The sequence below is a fragment of the Pezoporus wallicus genome, unplaced genomic scaffold (assembly GCF_028554395.1).
Source record: "Pezoporus wallicus isolate ANWC-B61680 ecotype Strahan unplaced genomic scaffold, APGP_CSIRO_Pwel_v1 contig_8721, whole genome shotgun sequence".
Lineage (NCBI taxonomy): Eukaryota > Metazoa > Chordata > Aves > Psittaciformes > Psittacidae > Pezoporus > Pezoporus wallicus.
Window position 1 is genome coordinate 1457354 of NW_026635692.1, and position 12077 is coordinate 1469430.

The window sequence follows — 12077 nt, forward strand, 5'->3', positions numbered from 1 at the left end:
CCTTAAAATGAGGATATTGAGGAGAAAACATTCTGCTGCTTTTGGGGAAGCTTTTTGCAGCTGCCAGGACAATTTGTGCGCGTATTTGGCAGTCTCTGAGGCTGAGATATTTAAGAAATCAGCTGCTTCTTACTGGTATAAATGCCAGAAAATCTCTACAGATGAAAACAGCACACTAGTTAGGCTCACTAGTGGGGCAAAATCCTCAAGTACTAGGCTTTTAGGGGACATTTTTTGTTCCCTGAGCCATTCTGCTTTAATGAGTTGCAAGCCATGACATCGTCTCAGACTCTCTCCAATTTTACCTCATTTCATGCTGTGCACCCTCACTCGTGCATGCATTCAAAATCATTCACAAGCATAAATCCAACGAGATTCGTAGAAGCTAGAGCACCCAACCCACAAGGCACTCAGCCTGAAATTCTGACCCAGCTGGGAATAGCCCCTGTGGAGCCTTGAAGGATGTTATCAGGAAGTACTACCACAAACATAGCCGTAACACTGGTCCCTATAGAGCTACACATCACTGTGCACATACAGACAATATGATTGTGGGGCAGAAAGCCGTAAAGCCTTTCAAATGCAACATGCATCTAATTCTTGACTTTTCCCATGAACTCTTTTTTCCCATATGGCATAGTACGTATGTCAGGAGAACCAATCAACGTATGAAAATCTGAATCTAAGTGGAATGCAGATCTCGTGATCTGCACCATCAGATGCTGAGATGCCTTTAAAATCAAAATCATGCTTTTAAGCTTCTTTAGAACTTTCAGTAGCCTTTTTATGGCTATTATGCTGATGCAAAAATGATGTGAAATAGCTTGTTGCCTCACTGTGAAGTCAAATAGGATCCTATCTACCCTGGAGCATCCTGAGTGAAGACAGAAGAAAGCAGCACAAAGGGAAATGTGACTTTCCAACCCAGCAGTTTGGATATTCAAACGAGCAGGGAGAGAACTGTTTGCTTGGTTTTGCTCCCAAAACAGTCTCTATAATTTACACAAGTACTGAATAAATGCAAAAGCCATTTCTGGAGCCTGGGTCACACAACTATCAAGAGAGTGAAACGTCTCAGTCCATTTTGGGCTCCCTCCTGTAAAGCTGAGACTCTTCCGACACAGATGGACCCATGCATCTTGTTCCATCAGCATCTTCATAGCTACCACTTGAAAGGGAGTGAGTCCCAGGTGTGTGTCTTTAAAGCCCCCAATTCACATGCTGACCAGTTAAACAGATCTGCTTATTTTTCTTTAACAGCCTAATTCATCAAGGAAAAGCTGCAAGGGGGGTTCTGGTCTGCCAAGCTTGATTGGGAAATGGGTTAACCCTGCAGCCACAACACCCAGTCAAGGCAGAAGCCAAACTGGATTGCCCCAGGTAACAGTGATAAAAGGGAAGTTAGTACAAAAGGAGTGATGATGGTCAGGGGTGCTTCCTAGAATGGGGTAAAATGGCATAGTAAAATAGCACTAAAAAGAATTTAGGTCTCTCCTTGAATACTTTCAGGTGGTTAAAGTGTGTTGGAGGGAACTGGAGATCATGTAATAGGTTAATGTTTAGGAATACAGCTTGAGAGCAGAAGTAACAAAGTGGGGAAAGGGATCCTTATACACAGAAGAGGTTTGAGGTTAAAAGCAAAAGATCCAGTGACGCCCAGGGCTATCTGGGGAGTGGGCAGAAGCTGTCTGATTGCAGTCACTGCTCTGCACTTGAGGTCATCTCTGCTGCGTCAGGAAATGGGCCATGGGGGAGCACTACCTCTGGGTTCCCAAGTCTAGGGATTTCCTCCCTTCGGTTCCAGCGGGCACTCGACCTGTCAGACTGAAATCTCCAGTTCATCCGACTGATTGCACCCCACACAAAACTGTTTACAGACGGTGCTTTTGGCTTATAAAGCAGTTAACTCTCTTCTCTTACCTTACGTACCACTGCGGACTGAGCTAGCCTAATTCCTGTAACGTTACCCTCTGAGGGTCTTTCAGTTCATAAAACATATATGGTTCATCCCTTCTGAACACACACAATGGCAGCTTAAAGAAGGATGACAAATCTTGATTATTTTTTCCCCTGTGGTCACAAGTTCTATTTATAGGTTTATGTCCTGTACTCCTGGGTGCCCCTCTCCAAGCGCAGCACTGAAGCAGAACCTGCATGTGCTTCCCTGCCTTCAGCACCCAGACCTGCTTGCTTAACATGAAGCACGAGAGGAGAGATGTACCTTCCCTCAAGAGATCCAGCCTCCCATTTATTGAACAAGAGCTCTCCCTTTTGCAGGGAAGGAGGGCAAAAGAGTCATTGCAAACAAGGTGGGAGGATAACACACCCTTAGCAGGCCACAGCAGCCTTCAGTAATTTATCAGACACCTGACACTGACTTCCCATGCTAGCACAGGAAAGCTGTTGAAGGATATAAAGAAAATTGCTTGCTTGTACCTATGGCTTTTGGTGTATCAAGATAACCCACTGGGCCTTGATGCTGTCACAAAGTGTCATCCGTGTGCAGAACTGTCTGAATGGCTTCAGCTGTTTTAATGATGTCTCAGAAAAGGAAAGGCTTCGGCTAATAAAGGTAGGAAAAAAGACTTGGTAGCTATTGAAGGGGCAGAAAGTGGCAGGGGCTGCTCTTTACTGGTCCCATCTCCAGTGAGGAAATATGCCCTTTACAAAAAACACTCCGTAAAGGATTTCTCTATGAGGACACACAAGTTTCTGCTTGATGTTTTACACCTCGGAATGTAAATATTTGCATGACAGTACATGTAACATACGAGGTATCCCAAGGAAAGGAAAAGTCTTGCTCAGCTTAATGAGAAGCGAGCATAAACTGAAAGAATATACTGCTTGCTCACATTCCCTGCCCTGGAGAGGCCATGGCTGCAGGCTGTTTCTCTGCTGTCTCCTGCATAGTTTAAAAGGAGTGATTTGCAGCCTAGAAACCAATATTCTGAGCGAAGACACAAGAGCAACTGAAAAGCTGGGGCTGGACTTCTGTTTCTTTGGCCGCCAGGCTTATGAAAAGGCTTCTTTCTGCTTCGCACCTCCAAGTGAACAGTTGAGGAGCTTTTGTGCCAAGCTGTGAAAGATGAAAAGGCTTCCTACTAAAAGGCAAGTAAAAATATAAGGTATCTTGTATGAATCTGTACTGGGTTTGCGTAGCAAGGCAGGGGGAGGACTACAGGGCTGCCTTCTGTGAGGGGCTGCTGGAAGCTTCCCCCACGTCCAGTGGAGCCAATGCCGGAGGTCTCCAAGGTGGACCCACTGCTGGCCAAGGCTTAAATATGTTATTCCAGAGGATCAGTGGTAGTGGATAACCTATTTAAGATGGAGGGGGAATTTACTGCACTGGAGCAACTGCAGGCAGACAGGAGTAAGAATATGTGAGAGAAACAGCTCTGCAGACCCAAAGGCTAATGAAGAAGGAGGGGAGGATGTGCTCCAGGCATCAGAGCAGAGATTCCCCTGCAGCCCATGGTGCAGCCCATGGTGAGGCAGCTGTGCCCTGCAGCCCATGGATGTCCATAGAGGAGCAGATCTGCACCTGCAGCCCCTGGAGGATCCCATGCTGGAGCAAGGGGATACTCAAAGAAGGTTGTGAATCCATGGGAAGCCTGTGCTGGAGCAGCTCCTGCCAGGACCTGTGGCCCCATGGAGAGAGGACCCATGCTGGAGCAGGTTTGCTGCAGGACTGGTGACCCCATGGGGACCCACAGTGGAGCATGGGAAGGACTCATGTTGGAGAAGTTCGTGGAGGACTGTGTCCTGTGGGTAGACCCCCCGCTGGAGCAAGGGAAGAGTGTGAGGAGTCCTGTCTCTGAGGAGGAAGGAGGGGAATGGGACAACTGACCTATACATGTGAGGAACTGATAGCAAATGCCATACCCTGTCCCCCTGCGCTTCAGGGATGAAGTTGAGCCCAGGAAGAAGGGAAGGGTGGGGAGAAGAGTGTTTTAAGATCTGGTTTATTTCCCATTACCATACTCTGAATTGATGGGTAATAAATTAGTTTCCCCACGTCAAGTCTGTTTTGCCCATGGATGAACAACCTCACATCTCTGCTGGACATTTTGGCAAGAACAAGGGGGGCTCAGGCACTGACGCACAACCCACAGAGCCCAGAACTACTTTATCAGCTCCTTCAGGCATTCATGCCACTCAGGACCAGGTACAACAGTTTGATTCACTCCTGTGAGACCCCCCCAGAGCTGATGCATCTTTTGGATGCAGCGTTCAGGTCAACCCCACCACAGCTGTGTGCCAGGGGAGAAGCAGCACAGCCTACAGCCTACAAACAGCACTTACACTGACAAATACAAGTTCTAGCTCTGGAACAAGAAACGTTCCCTACTTTTTTCCTTGAAGAAATAACATCATTAGGAAACGAACAAGGATTCCTTCAGGACAGGCATAGCAGCTCCCAGGAAGCATGGTCGCATCTCTTGCTCTTCATGAGGTACTGGGCAGTTCACACACAAGTGCTTCTTTTAAACGGTGTATTCGCTGCCAGACCTAAACGAATGGTTTCTGTTCTGCTCCTGTTCACCAAGACCCCACTCAGTAATCACAAGAAGAATTGGTATTTGGGGTAGGGCTAATTTTGTTTGCTTGTTTACAGGACAGGGATGCTGGAGACTAAACTGGTTGTTCATATGAAGGATCATGCATTCAGCCCATCCATCTCCTGAAAAGCTTTTGGGCTTTGGACTGAGGTTTTCCCTTATTTTAGTCTGTCTTTGCCAGCAGCTGGTTGATGTGATCAGTCTCTGTCATGTTCCTAGACAGGCTGACTCAGCTTCTTCAGTGGTAATAAGCAATTTAAGGGAGGAGGGAGGGAAGACCCCCTACTCCATCTCTGTCTGTGCATCTGAAAATCCAGAGCAGGCTCTGCACTTACTTGCTGATGGCAGTTTCTGAGGTTGTGGCCCATTTTTCATATGGGCTGATTATAAGTTTTGTAGCTAGGTTCCCTTTTTTGGCATTAGAACTAATGTCCTCTCACCATTATCCTCGCAGGCTTTACTTCACTTTTAGCTGGTGTTGACCACCGCCAGGAGCAGGATGCAAGATGAAGAGGGTTGTCATTTAAATCCAGAGGCATATTTGTTACGTTGAGGCAGGAAGAATAAATCAAGAACAACTAATGACTACACCTCGCAGCACTGTTGTTCCACAGGGAGCTTGTATGTATCCAGGGATATTTGTTATACCGAAGAGAGATTCACATTTCACTTTTCAACCCTGCCCATTAGCTACCAGTCCTATGAAACCATTGCTCTCTGCACCTCTGCTTTCCAATGCACACTTACTGCAGAGCCTCTGAGGGGGCTCTTCTCTCGCCCCAGGTTTGGTCATTGTACTTCTGACAAGGAAGCATCTGAGACACTGCCTTTGCTCATCCATTCCTCTCTGATCACTTCAGCATCCTTTGGGTCCCTGGGTCCATGTTTCCAATTTATCTTGGTTTCCAAAGCAACCAAGTCTTATTCTTGCTGCTTCTTCTCAACTGATTTGGTCGGACTTCTGCTTTCTGCATATTCTGTGCCTGAGTTTTTGTTTTGTTGGTTTTGTTCTTCCTTAAATATTACATTTGTGGCTTTTCTTCCTTCAGTGTTTGCCACATTTAATGGTGCGTCGAAGGACAGCTGCTGCATTCTTCCCATTAGATCTCCCCTTTAATAGGGTTCCTCTGATCTTATTGCATTCTTCAGTGGAACAGCCTCTCTTACTGGCATTTGGGGATCATACCAATGAAAAGATACCATTACTGGAAGTGGCACTGTACATGTACTTCCATTTTCTGACACCAGCACTTCTGTTGCTGCTATTTGCCTCTCTTGTGCTAGTAAAAACCTCATGGGATTTTTCCTGAAATGTTAATTTTCCATCTCTCCAGTCCTCCCATGCACCTCCCTGTGAAGCCAATTGCACTGGGTAACTGCTCCCCTGCTCCATGTATAAGCTTGTTCCTCCCTTCCTTTTGTCTTCTCTGCACTAGTTTCTTCAGGCATTTAGCAGTACAGTCAAAGCTATCAGACACCCAAAGTCGTCCATACACCTTGAGGATCCCAGGAATGATACGGTGTGTATGCAGGCCACATGGTACGCGATGCATCCAGCATTAGGGACTCTGCTTCAGGGAAACACAAGACCAGCTTGCTTGGAGGGGAGTCAGCACAATTTGGGGTTCGCTGTCTTGGTGACAGCTGGGCACTGCTGTGCCTTGTGACAGCAGCAGATCAGGTCCCTGCATGGAGCTCATGGGGTCCATGCCTGCACCATGGACCGTGTGCTTGCAGACACCGGGCAAACACAAGCAGTAAAAGCCAGTCCCGTTAGCAAAAGGTGGGTGAAGCAGCAGATGAGACTGAACATCTGTTAGCTGCTACATAGGTATGTTTCTGTGTGTAGTAAGAACAAAACGAAGATGTCAGCAGATTTTTGTTTTACCCTCCCTGACTTCGATTATTCTCTTTGCGTTTGACAGGTGAGATGAGCCTAATTATTCCCTTTGCAAGGTGTTTACGGAGTTACACCTCTTCCTCTTAAAAGTGAGTCATAATACGGAAGCCAATACCTATCCTTGACAAGATGTTACATCTGGAAACAGGGTTTTTTCTTAAACGCGGTAGATTTCTGCCATAAAGGCATCAGAGCGCTACGGGCATCACATTGCCCTTTGTAAAAGGGTAGCTCATTCGTTACTGCTATTCACTGTCGTTATGTTTTGGCTGATTGCTTCTCAGGCGAGGCCGTAAGCGCACGGTCAGGCTGAGCGGGCTGGCGCTGGCAGGAGGGATCGCAGCTGGACAGCAGGGGGCAAGAGCGCTCCACGAATGCTCCGCGGGCGGAGAGCAGCCGCGGCAGCCCCGACTCGCGGTGAGGGGCGCGGGGGGGGAACGACGGGACGGGGAGGAGTGGTGGAACCGCGGCAGGGAGGGAGGGAGGTGGGAGGGATGAGGGCGGGGAGTGTCCTCTTATTCTGCACCCAATCCGTTCTATGCAGTCTGCTTCTCTGCCTTGTTCCCTCCGTTGCTGCTGTTGTTGCTGCTGTTGTTGCTGCTGTTGTTGCTGCTGTTGTTGCTGCTGTTGTTGCTGCGTCGTTCAAGCTCTGTGGAGCTGTATTTGGAGAAATGAAGTCGCTGTTGGAAGTGTTTGTAATCCTAGGTGTTTCCACGTGCATCCCTGTGAGCTGGTGCATCCTTGCTACGCACAAAAAAGGCCCTTCTGCGTATGCGTCGTTTTAAGACTGTGCATGGTCCCGTTGCCTTCCTGAAGCAGACAAAACAACCCCTAGCTGAAGTATCAATCCTCCAATTGTTTGCTGCTATAATCAGCTGGGCAGCAGAGATGGCTTTAAGAAGCGTCTCCCACTCAAACCATTCCCTGGTTCTATGTCCATTATAAAGCAGCTCTTTTTTGCATTACTGCAGTGCACCTTCCATGAAAACATAGCCCACCTCTCAATTACTGGGACTTTATTTCTGTTCTGTAAATTGCTGGAATGTTGCCTTCTCTTTGCTTAGCTCCCTGTTTGCGGTTTAGCTTGGAAAGCCTCTAACATTCCTTTACAGCAAGACTTCTCAGCAACAAATTCCCTTCCAAGACTTTTTACCTTTGAAACATCTCTGCAATGGAGGGAATTTGGGAAGGGGAATGGAACAAAAAATCTTTTTTGTCTGAAGAGAGGCAGAATCTTGCTTTGTTGGGTTTGAAAGCTGGAATTTTCACAGTGTCCCGTTCCCTCATGGGTCTTCATTTAGGAAATGAATATGCAGGGAATTTGGGGAAACCTTAGGGAAATAAAGGTAAGAGAGAAGGGCACTACCCTGGCCCTTTCCAAACTTCAGTATTGATGGAGAGCGAATATTTCCCCATTTATTAGACATTTACACACTGTTTGCTTCAAGGACGTGGAAATTCATATTTATCATATACATCACTTGTTATTGTTCTTACTTCCTGACTGGCTGACTGAAAGAGGAAATGAAGCTGTGCTGAATGACTTGTGTTACTGATCGCACAGAAAAAGAACAAACCCCACACAGAGCCTAAACCACTGTAGACCTATGGTGCTTAAAGGTAACCAAGTATTGCTGGTAGAGGTGTTGCTTTAGCTGTACTCGAATGAGGACACAGGAAGGCAAGGTTGGTAGGGAGAGGTAATATGTTTTATATAGATTAACTTCTACAGCTGGGCACCTTTTGGTGCTTTGGTACATCTCACAGGTAGTTTGACCCCATACAGAGTCTATAAGCATGTATTTACTTTACTTTTACTATAGGAGGTGTCATGTATGGACCACATCCCTTGGAAAGGAGTTTGCTTTCTGCACCATTAATGCTGCAACATCACAGCTGCTGGTGATGTAACTTGCATGGAGTCCCACTGCAGTGGAAAGGGGATGCTCCCGGGTTACTGCAGCTTACTGGAGATGTTTCTGCAGCTGAATGCTTTGCCTGCTTCAGCCTGGACATGTGCATCTCCTAACACATCAGCCAGACTCCAGGCTCTTCCCCTTCAACCACTACTGCTCACAGCAAGGCCTGAAGGCAATTCACACTCCAGCGCCTGCAGATATGCCTTCAGGGTTTTAGGCCTTTATATATATTCCCTGTTAAATTTTTACAGCTACAACTTGGCCAGTCCATTTGGATTCTTCATTAGGGTCCCTGTTCAGTGGTCTTTGAAGTCAACAGCGTTCTTTGAATGAAGCTCTATGGCTGCACAGGCTTTGAAAAAGAGACCTCACACATTAGTGCAGTGCAGGTTAGGAACTCCTCTTTTCCAAGCTAATGTGCTGAGTCTCCTCTTTACATTAATAAAGGCATATGGGAAGAGAGGAAAGCAACGTCCCTGTTTCATGCTAGGAGCTGTGACGTTTGGAGGCTGCACATGCAAACAGCTAGCTCCTCTAGGAAGCTTCTCCTAGCTGTGGGGGGAAGATGGAGGCCATAAGTTGATTCTATTTTTGCCCAAACAGCCTGTGGAAAGCAAAAGAGGGTTTCCTGTGGAAACACAGAGATTCTGAAGCCTTCTGAGCTCACCAGTGACTGCAGTGCCCCTCACTAGCTGCATGCTCCTGGTTATTAGGCAGGGACAGCAAGGGTGGGCAATGGCACTTGTGGGCAAGCTGACATTTTGCTTGTGGGATTTTGCACAGGTGAAAGCAATGTTATCCCTTAGGGACCTGCTTCTCACACCGGCCACTAAGGACAACGCACAAGGGTGGCATTTATAGCTTGGTGTGTCAGCAGGAGGCGATGGGGAACAGGTTGCGGTGGTGGCCCCAGTGCCTCCTGCTGCTGCTTGCTTGCTGTTCATCAGTCAGCGAGTGTTCCCTGGACAAAGCTGTTCATTCAAATGCTTTCCTCTAAAATGGCCACAGTTTGTTGCCAGTGGTGGTGTAGCCTCACTGTAATCCTGCGGTCCCCCATAGCTCACAGACACTTCCAGACCAAGAAGCAACAGCTGGAACAACCCCTCGTTTTCAGTCAGAGCTGTAGAGCAGAAACAGCCTTATTCAAGTTTCCCAGGCTTAAATTCACAGGCTGCCCTGTACCTGTCAAGGTGTGATTTTCAGCTACTGACTGTCCTTGCTCAAAACACACATAGGAGCAAGACCCAGCAACTGCGGTCTGACCGAGAGCGTGGACATTTGTCCAAGTTATGCAAAGCATGGTTTGGGGTGCCGTCTCTTGACGTCGCCTTTCACCTTCTTTAACCACTTTCCCATTCTTCTAAACATAGATTCCCATTAACAGAAGATGATAACTTCGCTTCTGTCCTGGCACCTACTGGTAAGACCTCACAGTCGAAACGAGAACAATCTCATAAGGCAAATGCATGCAGTGGTTTTAGACTAGCAGTTGCGTGCTTCACTCACCAGCTTGCTTCTCTGTGTCACAAGACCCAGCCATACCTCAGGAATTCCCAGGAGCCTGTGTCATTTGTTCAGTCACTTTTCCAGATGTAGATGCTATAACATCCTGAAACACAACAGAGAATTAGTAGCAAAGGGCAGCACAGCCCCTTGCAGTTACGGGCAGCAACCCCTGTAATGCCTTCCCAGAATGTCCCATTATATCTCACAGTAGCTGGCAGTGGGGAGCAAAGCTAGGTGGCTTCTAGTTCCTGGTCTAGGCATAGCTATGGATCACAGATACCTATTTGTCCTCATGCCGGCATTGCTCTTCAGCTTAAATGACTCTTCCTTTTTCCTTCCTCTGTGTGTTACAGACAGCAGTCGTGCTTTCCACCTCCGCTTTACTAAAGCATCCAAATCCTTCCATCGCCCTTCATACATGTGAAGCAAATAGCGTTGTTCTTCTTCGAGGCAGTGGCTGCACAGGGTGTTTGTGACCCATCTTTCCTAAGAGTGTGGGGTTTAGATACAGGTCTTATCAAAGGTAGACCTGCAGCTGGCTGGAGGACAGTGCTTCCTGACCAGAGACAGTTAATCAGGAACAGTGTCCAGATGGTTTGTGACTGGGCCTGGTGATGATGCACATACTTGGGGACCTTCCAGGTTTTGTTCATGATTCATTCAGCTTTGGCTTCCCCTGCTAAGAAGGGGAGATCTCACAAAACACAGTAATAGTTTGCATTTACACACAGCTTTGCATCAACTGAACTGGAGATTTTGAGATGACTCCCTTATTGGGACATCCTAGCATTACATTGTGAGGCTGGATCTCTATTCTATTGTGTACAAGCAGCGGCTCACAGGAGCCTTTTATAAGATTTGGTTTAGCTCTCTTCAAGGCCATTTGCTGCTGCAGTGGGAAAGGGCTTAGCTTGCCTTCCAGTCTGCCATGCTGCTTGCATCCCTGCTTTAATAATGACGGTAATGCAAACCGGCACCCTCCTTTTACCCCCAAGGCAGCTGACTTTTTACAACCTGACACCAGGTTTGTGTCTTAAAATGCAACTGCTGTCATTCAAATGAGTGAGAAGGAATGCAGCAGAGCATCCTTTTAGCACGAGGCACATATGCATTTACTGTTGGTACTGCAATGATAATGAGGTGCACCTTATCAGTGTGTTATGTGAGTGAGCATCTGCGACACCTTTAAGATGCTGCTCCCACTGCAGCTAACTGACAGGAGTATGCTCTACTCAGAGGATGTAGTGGCAGTTTCAAGGTCGAATTGTGCATACTGCTCACAATCACTGTGCTTGGTGTATTCTGAAGAGATTTTGTGTAATTGTTTGGGGTTTGTTTTCCTTTTCATGGAGCAGAAACTTGCAGAAACTTACAAGACTGAATGTGCTCAGCTACATTACAGCACTGCTAGCAGCCACACATAGCACAGGCTGTCTTCCGGTGTTACCACTCCGCTCACACTCTCTGCCTTTCACTAGGGGCTGATGGCTGCTTTAAACCCCCACAAGCTCCTGCCCCTCGGGGCATGCTCTGCTTGTACCTCTGGGCTGCTGGGGACAGGGGACACAGCCACACAGCCCAGGGTGATGTGTCTGTGTCCTCCCAGCACTTGTGAGCGTCCCAGCTGCAGGCTGCACTCCCTGCTCTCTGCCTGCGCCTGCAAGCATGCTCAGCTGGTAGGACCCTATGCCTCAGGGGTGGCAGGGAGGCCTCCCGGGACCTGTGTGCAGCCTGTATTCTTCCCGATGGCAGTACCCTGTTCCGCCTCCTTCCTGCAGAAAGCTCCATAACCGGTGAATATTACTGCACATTATTTAGTCTCTCCTGCAATACCCTGCTGGAAAAGCAGAGTCCTCGAGATACCCCGGCTGACATCGCTTCCTCTGCCCCCTGCAGCCCTTGCTCTCCCATCCCCACTCACCCCTCAGCTGACAGTCTCCGTGGCTTGCCCCATGCTGTTGCAGGCAAAGAGAAGACCCGTTTACTCCACTGTGCCATTCCCCTCCCTTTGCCGGTAACTCAGCCTTGCTGTGAATCCTTCAAGAACCAAGTTAATACCATCGATAAAAGAAAAAGAAAACAAACTAAAACAGTCAGTCCTTCCAGCTTCTCAGCTGCTTCCTTTTCATTTCGATCTGCATCTCATTTTGTGTGCTGAACTGCATCAAGCCCTGATGACAGAAATGCTCTGTG

At 47.6% G+C, this 12077-nt stretch overlaps 1 long non-coding RNA gene across 1 annotated transcript in view; it reads left to right on the forward strand.

The window, feature by feature from the left end:
- Positions 1-1287: 1287 nt before the first annotated feature.
- Positions 1288-12077, forward strand: part of LOC130592771 (uncharacterized) — a 38017-nt gene continuing 27227 nt past the window's right edge. The window contains exons 1-2 of the long non-coding RNA XR_008970657.1: positions 1288-1380; positions 6485-6548. This is a non-coding gene — a long non-coding RNA (uncharacterized LOC130592771). The remainder of the gene's footprint in view (positions 1381-6484; positions 6549-12077) is intronic.